Source organism: Grammomys surdaster, unplaced genomic scaffold (genome assembly GCF_004785775.1).
Source record: "Grammomys surdaster isolate TR1022 unplaced genomic scaffold, NIH_TR_1.0 125807, whole genome shotgun sequence".
Classification (NCBI taxonomy): Eukaryota; Metazoa; Chordata; class Mammalia; order Rodentia; family Muridae; genus Grammomys; species Grammomys surdaster.
In genome coordinates, this window is record NW_021620638.1 from 451,052 (window position 1) to 474,517 (window position 23,466).

The window sequence follows — 23,466 nt, forward strand, 5'->3', positions numbered from 1 at the left end:
GAGCTGTCGCGTGAGTGCTGGGGAATCAAACCTGGGTCCTCTGGAAGAGCAGTCAGTGCCCTTAACCAATGAATCATCTCTCCATCCTCTCCATAGTAGTTTTGAAATATCCAAATTATAGACAGAACACTGGTCAGTCGTGTCGAGGGTATAGGGGGAGAGGGGAAAGCACTGCCTGTGGTTTTGCAGGGTGGCATGAGATTCCTTGGCATGACACAGTTTTGAATCTATATTGAGACTGATCACATGATATTTATGAGTGAACTCCAAATGGGAGAGAGAGCAAACTTGAAATAGCACAAATCTTTAAACTCTTAAAGCCCAACTTCAGTGATATACCTCATCCAACAAGGCCACACCTCTTTCCCCAAACAGTACCACCAACTGAAGACCAAGTATTCAATATCTGTGGGGAACATCTCATTCAAACCACCACACTAATAAACAAAAATTTAAAACCGAGTTTTGTGACATTATTCCATGGTCATATATTTGCGGCACTATGTTAATTTTATTTTCCTACTTAGATCCTTTCCTAGACCTCATTATATAAAAAAACTTAAAGATTTTTTTTTTTTGACATTAAAAAAATTTACATGTGTGCTGGTGAGATGGCTCAGTGGTTAAAAGCACTCACTGCTCTTCCAGAGGTTCTGAGTTCAATTCTCAGCAACCATATGGTGGCTCACAACAACCATCTGTAACGGGATCTGATCCCCTCTTCTGGTGTGTCTGAAGACAGCTACAGTGTACTCATAAATAAATAAATCATTAAAAAAAGTACATGTATTTTTTTGTGTGTGTGTACATAAGTGCATGTGCCCCTGGAGGCCAGAGAGGGTGTGGGAGTAAGTGCTGAGAACTGAATCTGTGGCCTCTGGAAGAGCAGCAAGTGTTCTTAACTGCTGATCCATCTCTCTAACAACAATTATAGAAAAAGAGGCCATGAGTTTGAGAGACAGCAAGGGGGAGAGAGGCACATGGGAAGAAAGAAAAGGGGGATGATGCAACTATAATCACAAAAAAATTATTAAAGTATATGCATATATTAGCATTTATTTGTGTCAGTGCACGCTCATGTGCAGACACACACACACACACACACACACACACACACAGTCATCCTGAAGGCCCCTGGCTTAACCTGTGGATACTGAACACACATGAGAAACTTGTCCCTGTGACTATAGAAATAACTGAGACTGAGTATGAACTCTCAGGCAAAATTTCTACGTGGAAAGAATTTCCTACAGACCTGGGAAAGTGCAGGCACTTTATTGAGTTGTTGCTGTTTATTAGTCATGAGAATAGCTTTTTTCCCTCCAAGAAATTTCTTACATTTTAGGGAGATTTTTCCCATTTAGGATGCAAATTTGTTGTAGTTTGTTCTCAGAGACATTTGGACATGGCCCTGTATGTGGAGGACTCTTGTCTCGTAGTAAGACAAGAGAGTGGGGACAGGTACTGAAGAGAGGAACTCGTGCGTAGGTGACAGGGTCTAAGGATTAAAGATGAGGGAGTCTGTGGTCTCTTATCCCATGTGTGTCCTCTTGCTGTGTTCCTCTCTCTTCTATCACAGACTGGCTTCTCTCTAGCTTCTCTCAGCAAGCCTTGGAACATCTTTTTTTCCTTCACTATTATGAGATTTTACATGCTTTTATTAGTTTGCTAAATAATTCTCCAGAGATTTCCTGACAAAGAGTACATGGAACATAAAAATTTTCTGAGTCTTGGAAATGTTTAGGGCTGGTAAGGTGTCTCTGTGAGTAAAGGTGTTTGATTTGTGTGACTCTCATGATAGGAAGAGGGCACCAGGTACTCTGTAAGTTATCCTTTGACCTCCGTGTGCACACCGTGGCATCTGTCCTTCTCTAAATAAATAAATTTAATGAAAATCTCTATTTACATTTAATCAGTGGTTTGGCTTGGCGTAGACTTCTAGACGTGATTCATCATGACTCATCACCTTAACTACTCGGAAGGATGAGGCATGAGGGTCCAGGAGTAACTGAGTAACTGTGAGCTCCAGGCTTGCCTGTGAGCCGAGTGAGTCAAGAGAGTCTGAAGGAAGTGCCTGCGTGGTGCATCCCCAGGCTCTACCCCTAGGACTCCATGAGGAGTCCAATTTGTGGATTTTTATTTTTTAATTTATAAGTCATTGATTTCCTGTCCTCTAGCTTTCAGTTTTGCTATATTAAAAAAAAAAGGACACTGTTCTGAATCTGAATCCTTTATCACTACCTTTTCACTTGTCTTTTTTTCTTTTCTTTTTTCAGAGTACTGTTCTCTTCTGATAGTCCTGACAAACTGTTTTGAAGGTGGGGCGGGGGTTGGGGGTGTTCAGAGAGGGGCATTTGATGGACCCTTCCATTTGGAGATCTAAGGTCTTCGGTCTGGTAAACGTCTCTATCTCCTTTCTGCGATTTCCCCTGTTCTTTCCAGGTTTGATGGCACCACCACCACCACCACCACCACCACCACCACCACCATCTCAAGACACCGTGTTGTATTTGTCTTTTCTTAGGTCCTCTTCAATCCCCTATTGTATTTACTTTTTTCTTTATTGTAGAAATGTTTTCATAAATACCTGCTTTCCATTAGTTCTTGTTCATATTTAAGATTAGAAATGAAAACTCTGATTCTGGATGCTGTATTATAACCTACAGATTCTTTGGGGTCACACTGATACCCAACCATGTCTTTGGAATACTTCACTGTCTGTTGTTACTGTGAGTCTAATTTCCAAAGATGGGCAGTTCCACCTTTGTCTGAAGAAGGTCTAGTCTGCAAGTCTGTGGGAGCAAAGAACGTGAAATTTGGGCTTTGTATTGACATTTCCTTCGTGTCACTCTGACTTTTTCCTTCCAATGTTTCTACCCTTTAATTCTTGATCTTGCCACTTTCTCTTACATGTGCAGTCACTTTTCATAGCCCAAGCTTCTGACACTCTCTGGTTTACACTGCAGCCAGTGTTCATAAACTAGATTTCCTTGCTAATATAGTCTGTTTTTACATTTCCCACCCCCCTGCAAGCTCCACTAACTGGGAGCTTTCGTACACTATCTCGAAACACAGCTGGAGCTACTTGTTCCTTCGTTACCCTGATGAATGGCTCTGAGCCAGACCTGAGCTTGCAGGATCCTCAGGATTTCTGAATTCCACCGCACTCTGGAAGGGCCAGAAACCGAGGTGATAAACGCTGAATTCTAGATAGGATTGGAGGAAAAAACAACAACAAAAAAAAGAATTGAGAGTTTATTTTTGTCAACGTTTCTGATTAGATAGAGAAAAATAGTTTGGTTAACTTTACAGGGAATTGTATTTTCATGCTATAACTGAAACCTAAAAGACAGTAAGCGCATACACATTGATTACAGTTGAAAGTATCATTAATTGGTTTTGGAGCAGCCTGTCAGGATGGCCGAGTGGTCTAAGGCGCCAGACTCAAGCATAGCTTCCCTGTCTGGGGATTCTGGTCTCCGTATGGAGGCGTGGGTTCGAATCCCACTTCTGACAGCTGTACTTTTCTTATTTTCACATTTTCTGAGCTAGCCTACTCCAGACCTTCGGTGAAGCTTGTCCCGCCGATCTTGTGTTGGAGGCCTAAAGGTGCCTTTGCCACCAACCATCAACGCTCAGAACTGGGTCCCCTGTCGGAAAATGGACTCGTGGCAGCAGTGTACTGCACGAACTGTGTGAATCTTGCGCGAACTGTGTAGGAAATGTGCACAAACTCCAGTGACACAGTTGACAGTTGAGTGTGGAGTTAATAGGGTCTGATCCTTAGAACGTTTGCATGACTAAGTATAAACGTAGGAATTAAATGAAACTGTTCACCATGTGAAACAAGGCAAAGCAGAAAAGAAAAAGAGGAACTAGGTTCCACCGAGATTTGAACTCGGATCGCTGGATTCAGAGTCCAGAGTGCTAACCATTACACCATGGAACCACTTCGTCGAAGTTATTTGCCACACTATCCATTTGTAAATTCTGATTTAAAGGAACCTAGGTGTTAGTTATTTGAATTTGTTACAAATTTTGTTTCATAGTAACAAATTACAAGTTTTGAATTAGTTACAAATTTTGTTTGTTTCATAGTAACAAATTACAAGCCTCTTTTGTTTTTCAGGCTCAGCTGTATCCTTAGTTCTATTTTATTTATTTTCCATGTTGGGTTGTTTGTTGTTTTCTTTTTCTTTGTCCAATTAATTTTCTTGTTAGCACACAAATAAATAGGCCTAATTGTGACGTAGCCACACACAAAAAAGTTACTAAACTTATCCCCTACTTCCTTCCCCTCTCCCCTTTCTTTGGCCCCCCTCTCCCTGTTTCCAATCTACTTTCACAGCGCATCTGAAGTTTTGTTTCCTTTTGCAAGGCGTTTTTTAAGAGACACAGCTCAGATGAGTGCTATTCGGGTTCAAAGTGAATTGAGAAGGCTGTGGTAATGATGAAGACATGGCTTTCCGTCTCCCGGATGGGAAAGAATCCACTTCTTCAGTGGCCTAGGCCGATTTGTCTCTAGTTGCAAGCCGACTCCAGGAAAGCGAAAGTTCCACATTCATCCTTCATTCGTTGACTAAAGTAACGAGAAAGAACTGTAGCGTCTACAGGGCCTAGCCTATATGGTAGGTGCGGAATAACATCTCTTAACTTGAATGAATGAAATAAAAGCTTGTTAACTGTTGCTGGAGCCTTTTGTGTGAGGGGCATTCAGGGATTAGGGAAGTGAGTACTACACACTTTACGGGTTTATTAACTGTTAATTGAAGCAATTAGTCGGGACTGCAGTGAGTATACGTATAACTATTATCAGTAAACTGCGAAAGCAGGTGGTAGACTATTAATCCCTGTCTTGTTCAAAGTCACAAAAGAAACTGCTGGCAGTGGTGGGATTCGAACCCACGCCCCCGAAGAGACTGGAGCCTTAATCCAGCGCCTTAGACCGCTCGGCCACACTACCTCCACATTTAGAGTGTCGAACCCGGCTTAAAAGACCCATTTAGCTTTAATAAAACCTACCTCCCCTCCCCCCCACCAAAAGATACCGCTGGCAGCGGTGGGATTCGAACCCACGCCCCCGAAGAGACTGGAGCCTTAATCCAGCGCCTTAGACCGCTCGGCCACGCTACCTTTGTGACAAGTTGTTTGCGTCTTCTCTTTCTGGAGTAACCATAACACTTTAGGCTCCTTTCCTCTGCACACGGCTCTTTGCAGCGAGCTCTCATTCTGCACTCTGTGGTCTAACGCAGACTCGCAGGCTCTGTTCTAGCGTTGTGTCATGAAGCTTCGCAGCAAAGGCTCTTTTAGGTGCCATTGTATTATAACTAAAAAACTACAAACGTGAGACGCCAAGACCAATGCCAATAACATTGGGAATACGTGATTCCGGAAAGCCTCAGCTACGGGTGCCTCCTTAGCGCAGTAGGCAGCGCGTCAGTCTCATAATCTGAAGGTCCTGAGTTCGAACCTCAGAGGGGGCAACCATAGTGTTTTTAACATGAATAATTTTATCTTTAATTTTAATTTTTATGAAAAGAATTGAGCTCGTGTGTACAGAGACCAAAAAACTATAAATGAAATGGAAGAAGTAGTTTCGTTTGTGTTAATGTAATAGCCGGTTGCAAAGTTATAAAACAGCGATTTTCATTAAGAATTAAACACTCGACCAGTGTGTTGGAGCACACCTATAAAATTCCAACATTTGGGAGACAGAGGAAGGTAGATCTCTACATGGCGAGTTCCGGGGCCCAGTCTTTACAAACAATGAAACTTACTATTTTTTCACCATACGTACTATTGGAGCCAGGAGAATTTTCAGGTGCCATTCAAATATGCTTGGCATTTGGTTATTACGTAAACATCAAGGGCAGGAAACTCCCCTGCCCAGGGTATAAAAGAAAGGGAGGCCAAAGAGCGAGTATGAAAGGTGTAAGATGTGTGTAATTGCCGGTTTGGTCTTTTAAGCCATTCTTCTGGTATCGCTTATTATCGGATCACTTCATCCCATCATGATACTCCGTGTCAAAAACGAAATAAAACTAAAATATAAAAAAAAAAAAACCACAAACCTTTATGGTCCATTCTCACCAGGCTGGGCTTTCGGTCTTGACAGGATTTCTAAGTCAACCAAATTGCAAGATTCAAGAAAATGTCTAAAAGAGAAATAAGTACGGCGAGGAAGACAAATATTCTGGGTTAAGATTGTATTTTATATCCAGCTCTCAGTATCTCTGTGGAGCCAGAAGAGTTCAGCAGGTGTTTGTTTGGTTTTCCCTTCGCTCATTATGTGTCGGGCACCATTTAAAGCTGAGTTCCTTGTCCATCTGTCCTCTCTCAGCTCCGGACCTGCGGTCCAATTCTCTGTCCTATGGAAGGGCCTGGTGTCTACAAATTACACCTCGAAATTCCATCGTCACAGGCTTTCTCCTTAAAGTCAGTCTATCAAAGACGAGCCAGAGAGAGAATGGCAGGCAGGAGACCGACTTCGTGTCTGAGTTTTTTTTTGTTGTTGTTGTTGTTGTTGTTGTTTCCCCGTCTGTCAAACTGTCTTAACCTCCACTCTATTTGTATCCCTGAGAACGTCTCATTATAAGCTACTAGCAGCCGAGGCAGCTGTAACCCCCAACCCTGGCCAGTGCTTCCTCCTTAAAGCTGTGGTGCCTGCCCTTCCTCAGAAACCCTGACCTCTTCTCCTGTAGTCCCCAAGCCCAGCAAGGTAGCAGCTATTTTCTGCAATTACTTTCGCTGCGTTAACTTAATTGAGCATTACTGTTTCCTAACTCGATACTTGCTGTTACATAAGGGGTGAGGATTTAATACTGAACACTGCAAGAGAAAATGGAAGAGAAAACTCTTGGAGTTTGCATTTAAGTGACAAAAAAAAAAACCAGACGTAAGATTTTAAATCAGTTGACAAAATGTAGAATGAAAAAAAACCAAAAAACAAAACAAACCCCCCCCAACCAACCAACCAAAAAAACAAACACACACACACACACACACACACACACACACACACACACACACACAAAAACCCCGAAGTATTGGTATTTTTGTATCTTTCTTTATTCACTCAAGAACACTTGTTTACAAGAGCCCGGATAGCTCAGTCGGTAGAGCATCAGACTTTTAATCTGAGGGTCCAGGGTTCAAGTCCCTGTTCGGGCGTCAGTGTTTTTTCTATTTCCCGGGCCAGCAACTGTCTACTTACCTTAAGAATTTCTCAACGACTAATCCAGGAAAGCAGGTATTTCGGTCAACTTTATTTAGCCAGATCTATAAACCTACATCACATCATATATCGAGTGCATAGGAGTAACGAAGTTTCGTATATATTAAAAAGAGGACTTCAGGTAAGTCCAGCACTAGCTGTTCACCTACGCGTTCCGTTTTTCCAATAAATTAAGTTGTTGGACTGAATGCTGTCTGAAGAAGAGACTTGGGTAGAAGAGCTCTTTTCAACTGGAAAATGATGGCTACCAGCTCATGTTCTGGAATCCAGGAGACAATTAAGAGACAGTTTAGAATTGATTAACAATATGAATTCAGTAACATTGTGAATACAGGGAAAAGGAACTGCCCCCTCTGAGGTTCGAACTCAGGACCTTCAGATTATGAGACTGACGCGCTGCCTACTGCGCTAAGGAGGCACGTGGTATTGTCTGTGCCATTTCAGTTTAGTAACATACATACACCATATTTTCCCTATGTTAGTCCAGATGATGTTCTTAGAATTCTTAAACCCCCCCACCGCCCAAACTCCCGGCCCTAGAAATATCTAAAAGACTCCGTAACTCCCCAAATCTCAACTAGATTTAAAAAAAGAAAAGTAATTTTGATCCTTCTGCTCCCGCTCCGGACATACATGCAAGGGGTTGTGGTCTAAAGAAAAGCATTTCCTCGGCCAGTCATTCCTTCTCACCCTCTTCATTGCAATATGCAAGGTAGACTTCCTAAGTCCTATAGACTTTTCAACACATTGCCCTGTCTTTTTACTACTCCTCTGTCCAGGAGTCCAAAAGGGACACAAGAGAGCTCAAAGCTTAATGAATAAATTGTTCTTTCTAAAAGTCTTGGGAATCTGTTAGTGTGAGAACAGGAAAAAATGAAAAGTCGAGTTACCCAGATTTGCCTGGGAGTTGAACTAGTTTCACAATAGGATTTCTCGTTCTTAATGCCTCCCTCGGATTTGTGGACCGTTGAGTGTTTGGTTTTCCGCGTAAAGTGCAGAAGTTGGAGAAAACACAGAAACCATTTAAAATATTGCCCCCCCCCAGCCCCGTAAAGCAAAGTGGTTTTATTGTCTATGTCCCTAACTTTTCCATTTATAAAGTGTTACAAGTGTTATAAATATTACAGTGTACAAGTGTTACAAGTGACGTGGATCTTCAGTGCCCAACGTTAGTACGTGTAGTCCACCCAGTGTGTATAGCCCTGAGTGGTTACCCTTATAATGCAGATTAACTGCTAGTTTGTATCAAGTAAAGTAGACAGTGCTAGTTTGTATCAAGATTCCGATAGTTTATTTTTGAACTCTATGAATAGCATAACCATATTTTTCAAGAGTTCAGATAATGAAGATGAGAAAGATTATTATGCAAATGCCAACACCACCACCCAGACAACACTGGAAAACTCTGATTATCCTATTTTAACAACAGACGGAAGGACACACAACTGGATTAGGGAATAGATTATAAAAACAGAGCTAACTGCTGTTTTTCTGTTTTTCACGGAAAGAGGAATTTAGATGTGGAAGCGTATAGGGAGTGTATTAGTCAGGGTACCCAGAGGAACAAAATAGAGTGAAGGATTTATCAGAGTAGCTTACAGGCTGAGGTCCAGTTAGTTCGACAATGTTGTTCACCAATGGAAAGTACAAGAATCCAGTAGTTGTTCAGTCCACAAGATTGGATGTCTCAGCTGATCTTTAATATATCCTGGGATCCTGAAGAAGTAGGCTCTAATGCCATTGAAGGAGTGGACTCGCTAGTGAGAATAGCAGCAATGAGAGAGAAAGCTTCCTTCTTCCATGCCATTTATATATGCATCCAGCAGAAGGTGTGGCCCAGATCAAAGGTGGATCTTCCTACCTCAAAAGATCTGGACTGAAGGTATATCTTCCCATCTCAAAAGATCCAGATTAAAAGTAGGACTTCTCACTTCAAACGATTAAGATTAAATCTCTCATAGGTATACCCAGATGCTTGGGTTTTAGTTATTCTAGATTTTTTCACGTTGACAACCAAGAATATGCCTCCACAGGAAGAATAGCCAACACAGAGAAAACTAAAACTGGAAAGTCCAGAATGACAGTAAAAAGCAGACAATAAAACATTCCCAAGCAGCATCATCGCTCAGTTGAAAGTAGCATTGCTCATTAGAGATGAACAAATACTGTCTTAGGGCTTGTCTTATCTTGGTTTCAGTTGTTGTAATAAAACACTATAAAAGCAGCTTGGGCAGAAAAGGCCTTATTTCACATTACAGCTGTAGTTCCTCGTCCAGGGAAGTCAAGGCAGGAACGCAAGGTGGAAACCTGTAGGCAGGAGCTGGAGCAGAAGCCACGGAGGAGTGTTGCTTACTGGCTTGTTCCCTATGGCTTGTTCAGAAGCTTTCTTATACATCCCAGGACCACCTGCTCAGGAGTGGTACCACCTGTAATGGTTGGGCCAACCCATAGCAATTATTAATTAATCAAGACAATGGCCTACAGACGTGTCTATAGGCAAGCTAATGGGAACACTCCAGAAAGCTCTAGCCTTGATAAATTGACAGGAAACAAACACAAAACAGCCTGGACATAGATAGATCTCTAAGAAATTGTAACCTTTCAATTTACAAAAGGAGGAAAAACTCAGGAAATTTAATGCCCCAGCGCCGGTCTTATCGCGGGTTAGCCCCAGCACCGGTCTTATCGCGGGTTAGCCCCAGCACCGGTCTTATCGCGGGTTAGCCCCAGCACCGGTCTTATCGCGGGTTAGCCCCAGCGCCGGTCTTATCGCGGGTTAGCCCCAGCGCCGGTCTTATCGCGGGTTAGCCCCAGCGCCGGTCTTATGCTGATCTCGATCTCTTTATTAAGCCAGCATCAAATCAGAGCTACAGGAATACAAAATGTTTCCTCTAGCTCTTAAGTTCTGTCTTTTGGAAAGCAGCTTTGGAACCCATCTTGGTTAGTACAAACGCTTAGAGAAACCTTATGTACTGGCTGATTTCTTTTGTCAGCTTGATGGGGTTCAGAATCCCCTAAGATGGCTCACCTCTGGTATGTCTGTGAGTGAGTGGCCAGAGAGATTTAACTGAGGGTGGAAGACCTACCCTGAGTGTAGACAGCTGGAGGGAATAAAGAGGAAAAAAACCAGAACGGTCATTTTCTGCTCGCTGTGGACTCACTGAGACCAATGCCTTCACACTCCCCGTGCTGTGCCTCCCTGCACAAGGAGCAGCACCCACAGACTGTGAGCCACAGTGAACTCTTCTACCCACAAGAGGCTTGTGTCAGCTATTTGGTCCCAGTGATGGCAAAAGTACCATTCAGTACAGGAAACACGACAAATGGTTATTGATAGTTGATCATATTTAACAGACAGTACAAATAGAAAATTTGGCAAATTCCATTCAGGTGCTAAACTTATTACAGAAAGTGAGAAAAAATCTTCCTTAGACTATTTTGTTTGTTTGCTTGGTTTGGTTTGGTTTGGTTTTGTTGTGGGAGGGTGAATGGGTGTTGAGACATAGTTTCACTATGTATCTGTTAATGGTTTGTATATGCTTGGTCCAGGGAGTGACACTATTAGAAGGTGTAGCCCTATTGGAGTAGGGTGGCCTTGTTGGAGTAGGTTTGTCATTGTGAGTGTGGGCTTTAAGACCTCATCCTATCTGTCTGGAAGTGAATATTCTGCTAGTAGTCTTCAGATGAAGATGTAGAACTCTCAACTCAGCCTGCACAGTGCCTGCCTGGATGCGGTCATGGATGCATCACGCCTTAATGATACTGGACTGAATCTTTGAACCTGTAAGCTAGCTCCAATTAAATGTTGTCCTTATAAGACTTACCTTGGTCATGGTGTCTGTTCACAGCAGTAAAACCCTAAGACAGTATCCTTGGTTGGCTTGAAACTCTGTAGACAGGCTAGTCTCAAACTCATGGAGATCTGCCTGCCTCTGCCTCTTGGATGGCAGGATTAAAGCCATGTGACACTTTGACCATCTCGTATTACTTACACTTTTGATATCCTCATAGCCTATGCCATTGTGCAGGGTGTGATTTGCTTACTTAGGACGGCAAGAATTTCTATTTTTTTTTTTTAGGTTTAGGATCACTTTTCAGATTCATCAAAGTATAAACGAATGCTTAACGTGATGTTTGATCCTTTGGGAAAGCCAGGAGATAGCAGCACCAGGTATGTGTTCACAAGATGGTTTTTGCGGTTCTTGGTCACAGCAAAGATGTCAGAATGTTGGCCTGTTCTAAATTGTATTTCTAAAGTACAGTACAAGAGGAATATGCTTCTGTAACTTGGAGAGGTTGAAGGATTAACATGGGGAAAGGACTTGAATAAGTTATATACTTATATTTTCAATAAGGCTTAAAGATCAGTGTGGTTTTTATTAGTTAGGCAGTATGCTATCCATCAAACTGAAAGGAGTTCTAGTAAGGGGATCCTAAGTGGAAGTTTTATAAGTGCAAAAGGTTCAATAATGTAGAAATTACCAACAAGAAAACGGATTGATCATTTATTTCATGTTTCCTTCCCCTATGATTAAAGCAGGACTCTCCTTATCACGCTGGCTCAGGTAGATGGCTCCCCTTTTGACTGGCAGCTGGTGGCTGCTTGTGTTTTACACCTGTTTATCTGGATCATTTCAAAGTTCTGTTTGATTACTTAATAGAACAAGTGAATGTTCTGATTGGTCTGTTGAGAGGGACCAAGGGCAGAAAGGAGCTCAATTCTAAACTACGGCTTCATAAATTTTATTTGGAGATATCCTATTTAACAATGGTGACAAAAATTTCTATGCTGAAAAAGAAAGAAAAATTTTGGAGTTGTTTATTTTTTCGACTGGCTGTTTACACCAGCAAAGTAATGGTCTAAGCTTGGCATTTCCAACGCTGCTTTTGGTTGTCCGTTTCTCCTGCAGCCCTGCTCGTGTCGATTATGGTTGCTATAGGCCCAATTCTGAGTATTCATGGTAGGATTTTTTTTCAGGGTTCTATTGCTGTGAAGAGACACTATGACCACGGTCACTCTCAGAAAAGAAAGCACTTCACTGGACTGCCTCAGAGGTTTAGTCTACTACGGTCATGGTGGGAAGCATGGCGGCATACAGGCAGATGTGGTGCTGGAGAAGTAGCTGAGACTTCTGCATCCCGATGAGAATGAGACACTGAGCCCAGCTCGAGCATTTGAAATTCCAGAGCCTAGCCCCAGTGACATACTTCCAACAAGGTCACATCTCCAAGGAGCACACGTCTGCCAAGTAGTGTCAAAGTTATCACACACGCCCAAATGTTTGTGCAGCTGATAGTCGGCTTACCACACCAGAGGCTGGGACCCTGAGTGATACAGGCTATGTAAGAGTAGAAATTGGGCTGAGTATCAGCTTAGTGTCCACGGTGGGTCCCATATGCTGTGGGGTCCTGATTTTGAACACCAGTTATTAATAAAGCAACAATCCAAAGAAAATACCATTATAAATTTTACCTTAGGCCGAATTAAGTTTGCCATTATGAAAAAAAAAGTCCTAAATATAAGTGATTCACAGAAACAATATTAGAAACAGCCACAGAAAGTATAGAATATCCTGCTGTAGCACAAAACAGCCAGAAGTGAGGTGGGTTTTTTTTTTTTTAATTGTTGTTTTTGTTTTTTTTTTGGTTTTTGGTTTTTGGTTTTCGAGACAGGGTTTCTGTTTAGCCTTGGCTGTCGTGGAACTCACAGAAGTGAGTTATAATTATTACCTGTTTTGTTTTGGAGACAGGGTCTTACTTTATAGCCCCGGTTGGTCTGGAGTTAGATATGTAGACTGGGCTGGCCTTGAACTCAAAAAGACCCTTCCTGACTCTACCACCTGAATGCCACTGTCAACACAACCAGATGCAAGTCTTAGTTTTGTCTTTGTGGTTGTGAGCCTTAGTCTTTAACAGCAGAACCTAGTATTTTAAAGGAATTATGAACCATCTCTGCTTAAGCAGTTTTCTTGTGTTTTCATTTCATTTTTATTCTTATTTTATTGTCTAGCATTCTTCTGTATTTGTGGAAGGAGAAGAGGGACTGTGACACTGGACTATAGTTTTATAAGGTATTGTTACAGGAAGAGTTAGGCAACAGAAATGGGACATCTTTATTATTCTTAAAAATGTATGTGAGATTACTTAAAAGCAGAGAAACTAAGTAAAAATCAAAGCGCAGGCCCTGAGAAGCAACTAAAAAAGTTCTAGTAGTAAAGTGATGAAAGAGAATCACCATACAATATAGGGGGGAAAGTGGCGGGAGAGTTGAGTCTCTGCCTAAAGAACAGTTATCGATTGGCTTGCATCTCGCGAAAATTAAACAGAGCCAAAAAAGAGCCACAACATGTGGAAACGGGGAAATTGGTGGTCATGATCAGTTGGACTGAATGCTATAGCCCGTAGCTGAATTTGACGTGATCTATCACCGTAAGACATGAGAATCAGGGCTCGGTTCTGGGGTCTAAATACGGAGATGTAAACATTTTCTAGTCTAAAGAGGCCAGCGAGGAAGAGAAGCATGTTGGCTTGACTTAAGCTTTTGAGATATATTCATGGGAATAAAAAAAGTAAGTTCTGAGAAACAAATGCGTTGGAGAAAAAAATGAGGAACAGGTCAAAGACTAAAAGAAAGACAGTAAATACAGAAGTAATTTTATTAAAGACAACAAAACAAACAAAAATCACGTTTGCCGAAACCCGGGATCGAACCAGGGACCTTTAGATCTTCAGTCTAACGCTCTCCCAACTGAGCTATTTCGGCCACGCCCCGCACCTCTTTACACTGAATTCTAATGGCTTTATCACGTAGGTCCCGGCTGGGCGTGACAAAGAACGGTTACGCCTAACAGCGTCACTTAGACAATCTAAGATTAAGAATTTCGATGTTCGAATCTTTCTGGATCATTAAGAGAAAAGCAAGGAGACAATTACTCTTTAAATTACTCTTTAAAACTTTCCTTTCTTAGCGCCGGGAGTGGTGCTGCACGCCTTTAAACTAGCATTTGGGAAACGGAGGCAGGCGGATCTCTCTAAATTCAGGGCTAGCCTTATCTTTGAAGAGATACAGCTCAGGGCTGAGATACTGTCTCAAAAAGTGCGGTAATGATCATGTTAATATTTAAAACAGCAACATGTAAATATACATTTTTCTATCATGTATTCTGGGTCAATTCATACATATAAGCAGAGGAGCACCGACTCTATCGTACTCATTCATGTGTTCAGAATTTGCTGGGATTTGTGGTTGGTTAATTGAATAAACTCTAGTGTGAACACGCCGGAGAGTTGTTTGGCTCGTTCGGGTTATAGGTCTTGCAAGATAGAATCTAGCAGTTTCCCTGGTGGTCTAGTGGTTAGGATTCGGCGCTCTCACCGCCGCGGCCCGGGTTCGATTCCCGGTCAGGGAAGTTACATTTTGTTCTCCCAGACCTCAAACTTTTGGGGAGCAACACTGTACAATAAAACTATCGGATTTATAAGTGGACTTCAGCTTTGTATCCAATTTACTTGTGCTATTCCAACTGTAAATTATCAGCTTACGCAACATCATGATTTTCAAAAATTTACTAATAATTATTTGATCATGTGAAGATCGAGATTTTTTCCCCGAATGCTCAAGAGCTCTTGCTAAAAGAACGTCTTGCCAGACGTTCCACGGGGTATTCCTAACAGCCGATTACTCCATTTCTAGGGAATCCAACTCTTTCCTCTTTCTTTACGGGAACCAGACATTCACGAGGCACACTGGCATGCATGCAGACAGAACAATATAAACAAATACATCTTATTGCATTTATTTGTAGTGTTTGTGTCTGAGTGTATGTGCGCACTACTTGTCCGCAGAGTTAGAGGCGGTCCGGAACTGCCTTGTAGGGGTGAGCCGGGAAAGCAACCCTCTTAAATAGCAACAAGTGTTCTTATTGTTGGATCCATTGATTTACCCTTTCCCTGTTACTTTTTTTCCTCTTCCCCGTCTCTCTCCTAGCTTTAACCTTTAAAAACTCATGCTATACGGTGATTCTGAGAGAGGGAAATTTCGCAGACCGTTTTCTCGAGAAGCTGGCTGGGTTTACGTGGTAAAGATAAGTTGTAAAGGAGACAAGTGGGAACTCGCGGGACTTCCACTGGCTGGAAGTTTCCTGGTGGTTGGAGCAGGAGTCCCTTAAATGTGTCGATTGGTAAAAAGCAGAAGGGCTCAAAATTTCTAGGGTCCTCTGGCACAATAAAACTATTTAAAATGCTTTAAATCAGTTTTTCTAAAGAGAGGGCACATTGCATTCTCAGTGCGTCGTATTTAATTAGGATTCTAAGACATTTTATGTCAAGGAACCAGAATTAATCGCAAGGACCACAGAGCCTGGCAGAGAAGATCGCCCCATTATGACATAATACCCCTAACGGAGAGATCCATCCGTGACTCTGAGGCTATACCGCAGAGCCGACTGACAATTCAAGGGGCTCAGATTGCTTCCCTCAAGTGACAGCAGTGATAATAATGTCTACAACATCCCTTGCAGAAGGAGAACAGAGAATAGCGAAAGCGCCGGTCTGAGCTGTTCTGGCAGTTATGCATACCCCAAACTCTCCTTTCACACATATAGTACATAATACAGAATATATTCTCAAAGTTCCTGCTTGCCCTTAGATGGTAGACGTGGAGTCATCGAATCCGTTTACTGGTTTTCCACTGTGGCCACCTAGATTAAATGTCCTCTCTCTGCCCTTCAAAAGTCCTCTCTGGCGTGTGAGACAGGTGGCTGATTCTAGTTTGTTGTCGAGACTCTCAGAGCCACAATTTAGTTATAAACCTCTAGTAGAATATTGTAACTGCATTCTGTAATCATTTGCCATTCCTGTTCAATTCGAGACACCTGAGGGGATCCTGACTGGCTAGGATCAGAAGAAAGGGGGTCCAGATGATAGCATCGTTTCTTCCAAAGTGACCAGGCATATAAATACTTGACCACCGAGCTAATGGATACTTGATGCTCACTTGTTTATATGATCATATTCTCCAAAATTCTTTATTCATTTTTCTACTTGTAGTCTACTTTACACCCCCCAAACAAAACAAACAAACAAACAAACAAACAAAAAATAAAAAAGCAAACACTAGAGAGAAAATCAGTTCCTGGATTGATGTTCCTAAGAGACTGATATAGCGTTAAAGCAAATAACACCAGAAGGCGGCGCCCTTGCTCCACGTCGGTCCCTGAAGGTTACCTTTGAAGTCTAGAGACTTGTTAAAAGCGTACATTGATCGGATTGTGGAGTGATCACTGTTGATAGGAACAAAACCTGGCCGAGAGAAGAGACTTGGATAGTCAGGTAGACAGCCCAGAGTCAAAAGACAAGTGAAAACACATGGCTTCAGATTAACGGACAGGGCAAAAATAGTTGATAATCTATTGCTTTGGTTTTCCTGGGAATCCTTTTTTTTTTTTTCTTAGTCGTTATCCTGATTTTCCTGGGAAATAACACCTTCTAAGTGCTGAGAAGGGTGCAGGGTGATATGACGCTACTTAGCCAGTCCACTCCTACAGGCCATGTGAAGACAGAGCAGAGATACCTGTGGAAGCTGAACTTGAAGGAACTTGCAAACTTCTTTCTTCCTGTTAGAAATGAACATTTCCGTTTTATATTTTCCTTGATTGAGGGACCTAGACTCTTTTAACTGAGTCGAATCTTTCTGGTTCAGGAATAAAAATTCACTGGACACCTTACCCCGATCCCCCAAGGAACACAGGGGTTGGTGTGTGTGTGTGTGCAGAACTTTACTGGTACAGATTATGTCATAACAGCAATGTCATAACTGTTCTTTTAAAGCACTGGAATCCTGGCACTTCAAAGTGAACAGCCTTTGGCTTTTTGCCTGGTGGGAATTCCGCTGTGTGACATTTCTCTGTGAACAGATGGGCTTTGGACTCTGCAGTAGGGTGGACTGTGGTGGGATGCAGGGTTTTTTATTTTGTAGATCACAGACCTACAGGTCAGTGGGATGTCTGTGTGCCTCCCTCCCCTTCCTGGGTGATTAAGGAACAGAGGCCAACTGGTGTTCTCCAGCACTTGTCAAATAGGGGTAGGGGGAACAACGACAAAAATCCTACCTCTGCCAAGGCTTTCCTCATTATCAATGCGCCCTCAGCTCCCTAGATTCCACTCCCTGTTACACAACTCTAAAATGCCCTTATGGTACTATTTCCTGCCTTAGTTGCTTTTCTATCACTGTGACAAGACACCATGAGGAAAGTATCTTATAAAAGAAAGCATTTCATTTGGGGCTCATGGTTCCAGAGGGCGAGAGTCCATGATTATAACTGCAGTAAGCACAGAGCTAGAGCAATGCCATAGAGCTAATATCTCCAGGGGCAAGCACAAAGGATGGGGGAGGGGATGAAGTGGGGGGAGAGGAGCAAGAACCCATCTCCAGTGACACCCCTCCTCCAACAAGCCCCATCTCCTAATCCTTCCCAAGCAGGTCCACCAACTGGGGATGAAGTATTCACTCACATATGAGCTTATGGGGGTCTTTCTCTTCTAAACCACCACTCTTTCCTGATCATAAATTTGTGGGTGAAATAGTTCATTTCAGCAGTAATCAATGGGAACTATTTGGGAATCAACTTTCCATCTTGTACATAATGAACATAATTATAAAATATATTATAATATTATGATTATTATTATCAATTTTTTCTAGCATCTTTACTCTGAGTAGAGTGCATCTAGAATGTCACTCAAAGCCTACCCAGAGAGATCTTTTTAATTATGGACTATAAATTCATGCTTGGAAACCCTTAGAGAACTCTGCCAGACTGTAAATTCTGTAAGGCAGCGCCCTTCTGTGTGCTTCCTTTTATAGCCAGTCCTTTCAGTTGGTAACTTTGCAACTGGGAGAAGGATGTCTAGACCAGGAGAGGTGGGTGGCTCTCAGAAGGAGCCACATTCCAAAGCATGGGAATAAACTGCCCCAAACAGAGGGCCACCCTGAAGCCACAGGAACATGGCATCCAGATTGCTCAGGCCTGGGAATATGGGATGTCAGGCACCACAGATGCTCTTCCTGAGGTCGCTTGTCTGATTCTTACCAGGCACTAGTGAGTTAAAAGTTCCAGGACTAATTCATCCATTATGTATGTATGCATGTATGTATATACGCACATACATACATACATATTATATATATATATATATATATATATATATATGACACACACATTTATAATACATCAAATGGATATTATAATATATATAAAATAATGTTTCTGTATAATTTTGAAACAGTGTTTCTTTATGTAGTCCTGGCTATCCTGGAGCTCACCTTGTATCCCAGGCTGGCATCAAACTCAGAAAGTTCCACTTGCCTTGAAAATACTCAGATCAAAGGCCTGTGCTACCATAGCCTTCCATTAAAATAGTTTTAACTGTGTATTAGGATGAGTGGAGCATTTTTAATGAGGAAAATCCTTAGTAATGGTGGGATTCAAACCCACATCCTTAAAGAGGCTGCAACCTTAATCTAGCACCTCACACCACTTGGCCACACTGCCACACCTGAGTGTTTTCCTTCTATATGCAAATGTGAGCCCCTGGAGGCTTTCCCTCAATATCCTGCATTTCCTTCTTGCCTACCAGTGACCCTGTTTGACAGGTGCAGAAGAACATCCCGCAGCCTGGCAGAGGAGGTGCTCAGACACCCTGATGACTCGTGAGTTGCCCATCTCACATTTCTGCTTGTACTGACCAACAATCAGTTTTTCGGTTCACCATGTGTAGCAACTGGATGTTCAAGGATTCAGCCTTCACAGCTGATCCTGACTCCAGAGACTAAGGGGGCATCCCTGAGATCGCCCCCTCTTTCAGAAGTCAGTGATAAACTCCAGCTCTTCTGCATTTCTACCCGACTGGATATAAGTTGAGGGTTCTCACCACCCGTCCTCAGGGTGCATGACTTGCTGGAATGACCTATTACCTCAGGAACTCATTTATTTATATTTACCAGATAATATAAAGGACACAACAACCTAAGAGCCGCAAACATCGGAGGCAGAGTGAGGGACCAGGCACAAACCCAGTTTCCGTGCTCTCTCTGGATTAGGGCTCCTCTCAGGACTTTAGCTCATCCTCCAGAACGAAACTCTGAAAGCTTCATTTAGAGATCGCTATAAAGGTTTGGTCCCTTTGCCACAATAGCTTTACTAACTCAAACCCCAGCCATCTCTACTCTCCTGTAGTTGAGGGGTAGGGCTAAAGGCATCAGGTTTCCACGGAAGGCCTGGACTTTCAGGTAGCAAGCTCTTGCCTCTTAAGTATGGCTGCATTAGAATGAAAGGCCCTCACCACCCAGGGAACTCCATAGTCAAAGTCTCTTACCAAAAACTGACGACAAAAGCCGAGCACACATTTCTTGATGGGTCAGAGTCACAGATTTCCTTTCTATGTATTTTGTTTTGGCAATTGCGACCACATTCTCACATTGTAGCCCAGGTTGGCCTAGAATCCATTGAGTAGCCTAGACTAGTCTAGAACTTGAAGCAATCCTTCTGCCTCAGTCTCTTGAGTGCTGGCCCTACAGGTGTGCACAACCACACCTGGCTGGTCTGTGTCCCTTTTCTTCTCTGGTTTTACTTGTTTACTTGGATCAAGTGATGAAATATACCAACGGATACCAATCCGTTGGCGCATATATATATATATATATATATATATATATATATATGTTTATCTAGATATTCTGGTTTTAAAACTGCTTTTAATTGGCTCATCTCACCCCATTGGGCCTTTGTCTATCGGTTCTGACCCAGAGTTGCCTAGTTCTTCCTTTTGCCTCTTTTGGCCTTTCTGTGCTCCCCAATCATTTGTGGCTCCTCATTGGCTGGCAGAACCTCTATCTACCAGAGACACTACATCCAGAGAACTTGGCTGGGACTCAGGGACCCACAGCCATCACAGTTGGCTAGGACCTAGACTGTCAAATGGTAACCAAAGAAAGGACAAAGGAGAGACCAGATACCTACACCAGAAACATTTCAAATGTTATAACTCAGATGCCTATATCCCAGAGGGAAAAAACACAAATATGAACAAACAAGACAATATGTCTCCTCCAGAAGCCAGTAACCCTACAGTAGTAGGCCCTGAGAAAAGTGATTCACGTGAAGCACAAGATGAGAACTTCAAAATAGCAGTTATATATTCAAAGACATTAAAGAAGACATGAATAAATGCCTTAATACCACAATAACACAAAAAACAATTGAACAAAATTGTGAAAATAATTCAAGACATGAAAATTTAACTAGGCAAGTTAAATGTAAAAGTTGGTTTTATTCGCCTGATATAATTGTCTGGGAGGCTTACTGCCTCAGTCTGTTAACCTAGGCCTAGTCCTGGAAGCTCCTAGGCTCTGTACAATTTTATTCTAGGCCTAGAATGTTTGCAGCCTCTGAGACTTACTGCTGAATAAAGTCGCCCTTTCTAGTTCTTTCTGATCTCTGGCTGGCTGATTCAACTGAGCTGTTCTGGCTCAAACTCCACCCCAAGGTGGCTGATTCAATCTGGTTCTGAAAGGATAGCATAGACCCCATTTGTCTCCATTTAAGGGTCAGGCCTGATTTAAAAAAAAAAAAAGACCATAAGGCATCAGCTCTAGGAACAGACCATAAGTCTCAGAAACTAAATCTTAAGACACCAGCTCCAGGGACAGACCATAAAATCCAGAAACAAGATCATAAAACCCCCTTCCAGAACAGCCTGGGGATAATCACAAAAATGGGAAAATATCTTATCTCAGAATGGGCGAATGGGCCAGCTGTTTTGGGCAGGCCTATCTCATCCTGTGGTTAAACGTTCATGACAGGAATGCAGACCACTGACCATCTGTGACCTCCTAGCACCCACCAATGAAATTTTAGATTACCTAATCCTTCTAGAGAGTTCCTCCAGTTCCCTATAAGAAGGCCTGTGAGCCTTTGTCTTGGGTTGCCATTTCAAAGAATGGCTGACCCCTACATGCTGGTTGTCTTGAAGAATATGTGCTCTTTGTCTTTGCATACTTTCAGAGTCTGGGGTCTTCCTTCAGCGAGTTTTGAGCCCTTACATCTCCCCACCCCCCTTCTCTCTGCCTCTCCTAAATTGCTCTGCTTGACCTCAAACTAACACCAGCAATCTGTTCTAATCTCCTGGCTCCTCATTCTCTTGGTCATTCTGTTTTCACCTGTGTCTAGCTTGTTCTTTCTTCAATCTGTCTCTGTAAAACCGCCTCCTTCTCCCTCTCTGCTGCTCTACTCTCCCTCTCTACTGAACTGCTCTCCACGAACTCTACTGTATTCTTGCGTTGTACTCTCTCCTTCCTGTACTGTCTTTTCTCCCTTAAGTATTCCCTTTCTTCTCTCTTCTTGTGAGAGTTGGATAGATCCTATTCTGTCAAATCTTCCTCTGATTCTTCACTTTGTCTGCCATTCAATTAGACATCACTTTCAAACATGGATGCTCCCTTTTACAAACTAACTTTGCCTTCATTGTTTGGGATTAAAGGTGAGTGATAGGGCACATCTGTATTCCACACAGAGGGATTAAAGGCGTGTGCTAAGGGCTCAACCACACCACAACTAGAAACAGGTTCAAATATCCTGAAGCAGAGAAATGCTAAAGAAAAGCCAAATTGAAATAAAACTGAAAATGAAAAAAACTCAGAAAGGAAAACAAAACCCCCAGAGGTAAGCTACAGCAATAGATTAAGAGATACAAAAAAGAAAATTTAGGTGCTGAAGACAAGGTAGAAGAAATGGATAGCTCACTAACAGAAAATGTGAAAATAAATTCAGGCAAAAAATATGCAGGAAACTTGGGACACTGTGAAAAGATCAAACCTACAAATAATAGATATACAGGAATGAGAAGAAACCCAAGTCAAAGTCACAGGAAACACTTTTAGCGAAATCATAAAAGACAATTTTCCCAATCTCAAGAAAGAGATGTCTATCAGACACAGAGGCATACAGAACATCAAGTAGACAGGTCCAGAAAAAAAATTCTCTGTGACACATAATGTTAAAATACTATAAAACTAAGAAAGGATATTAAAAGCTTCAAGGGAAAAAGACCATGTCACATATGAAGTCGGGTTTATTAGAATAATACCCGAGCTTTCAGTGAAAACTCTAAAAGCCAGAAGGGTCTGGACAGATGTTCTACAAACTGTGAGAGACCATAGATGCCAGCCCATATCACTATAGCTAGCAAAACTATCAATCACAATAGATGGAGAAAGAAAACCAATTCATGATAAAAAAAAAAAATTAACAATTTCTGACCACTAATCTAGATCTGCAGAAGGCACTAGAAGGAAATCTTTAGTATAAATAGAAGGTTAGCTAAACTCAAGAGGATACAAGAAACAAATAATCCCAGAGCAGTTATAGAAAAAGGACAGGAAATCCTGCTGGGAGCCAAACCCAGGAAATTAGTTGCTGTTCTGGTTAAGATAAGGTTAAGAAAGGACGTTCACGGGTCTCAGGCCCCAGGAACTTATTTCCTGGGAGCCGGTTATGACAATGGGATGGTCTAGGGCAACAAGCATTCAATAGTGGGATAGCCCTAAGCAATGACCCTCACCCAAACTTCCCGGTTTGCTGTGTCTTTATAACCTGCCCCCGAAATTAAAGTTTCAGAGCTTAATCAGAACCCCAGACTTGCTCTCATTTCTTGTGTCTCTTGTCCCTTCATTCTATTGCCCCCTTCCCTAAGGTCTCAACGAATCCCCGAGGGCTGGGGCAAAATCCCACACCACCACAACAAAGAACCAAGATTTACACTGCTCATTAATAACTCTCAATATTAAAGATCTCAAGTCTCCAAAAAAAAAAGACATAGAAAAACTGTATATTAGAAAACATGATAAATCTTTTTTTGCTACATCCAAGAAACAAGCCTCATCACCAAGGATAGATATCACCTTTGGGTAAAGGGATAGCAAAAGGTATGCTAAGTAAATGGATCTGAGAAGCAAGCAGGAACAGTTATTTAAATGCTGAAAAAATAGACTCCAAACCAAAACCAATCAGAAAGGATAGGGGAGGGCACTACATATCAATATATATTGATATATCATATATCAATAAATGCAATCCACCACATAAGCAGAGTAACATACAAAAGCCACATTATCATCTCATTAGACAAAATACAATATCCTTTCATGACAAAAATCATGGAGAGACTAGAGATAC

The 23,466-nt window shown here is 42.0% G+C and overlaps 9 non-coding genes across 9 annotated transcripts; 4 read left to right on the forward strand and 5 right to left on the reverse strand.

Moving 5' to 3' along the window:
- The first annotated feature begins 3,411 nt into the window (after positions 1-3,411).
- On the forward strand, positions 3,412-3,516 carry Trnal-caa. Its single transcript has 2 exons — positions 3,412-3,449; positions 3,471-3,516. It is a non-coding gene; the product is annotated as a tRNA-Leu (tRNA).
- A 361-nt stretch (positions 3,517-3,877) lies between these two features.
- On the reverse strand, positions 3,878-3,949 carry Trnaq-cug. Its single transcript has one exon. It is a non-coding gene; the product is annotated as a tRNA-Gln (tRNA).
- A 932-nt stretch (positions 3,950-4,881) lies between these two features.
- Positions 4,882-4,963, reverse strand: Trnal-aag. Its single transcript has one exon. It is a non-coding gene; the product is annotated as a tRNA-Leu (tRNA).
- An 88-nt stretch (positions 4,964-5,051) lies between these two features.
- Trnal-aag lies at positions 5,052-5,133 on the reverse strand. The gene has a single exon. It is a non-coding gene; the product is annotated as a tRNA-Leu (tRNA).
- A 277-nt stretch (positions 5,134-5,410) lies between these two features.
- Trnam-cau lies at positions 5,411-5,483 on the forward strand. Its single transcript has one exon. It is a non-coding gene; the product is annotated as a tRNA-Met (tRNA).
- A 1,614-nt stretch (positions 5,484-7,097) lies between these two features.
- Positions 7,098-7,170, forward strand: Trnak-uuu. The gene has a single exon. It is a non-coding gene; the product is annotated as a tRNA-Lys (tRNA).
- Positions 7,171-7,579: 409 nt separating this feature from the next.
- On the reverse strand, positions 7,580-7,652 carry Trnam-cau. The gene has a single exon. It is a non-coding gene; the product is annotated as a tRNA-Met (tRNA).
- Positions 7,653-13,924: 6,272 nt separating this feature from the next.
- Positions 13,925-13,997, reverse strand: Trnaf-gaa. The gene has a single exon. It is a non-coding gene; the product is annotated as a tRNA-Phe (tRNA).
- A 574-nt stretch (positions 13,998-14,571) lies between these two features.
- Positions 14,572-14,643, forward strand: Trnae-cuc. Its single transcript has one exon. It is a non-coding gene; the product is annotated as a tRNA-Glu (tRNA).
- The last annotated feature ends 8,823 nt before the right edge of the window (positions 14,644-23,466 follow it).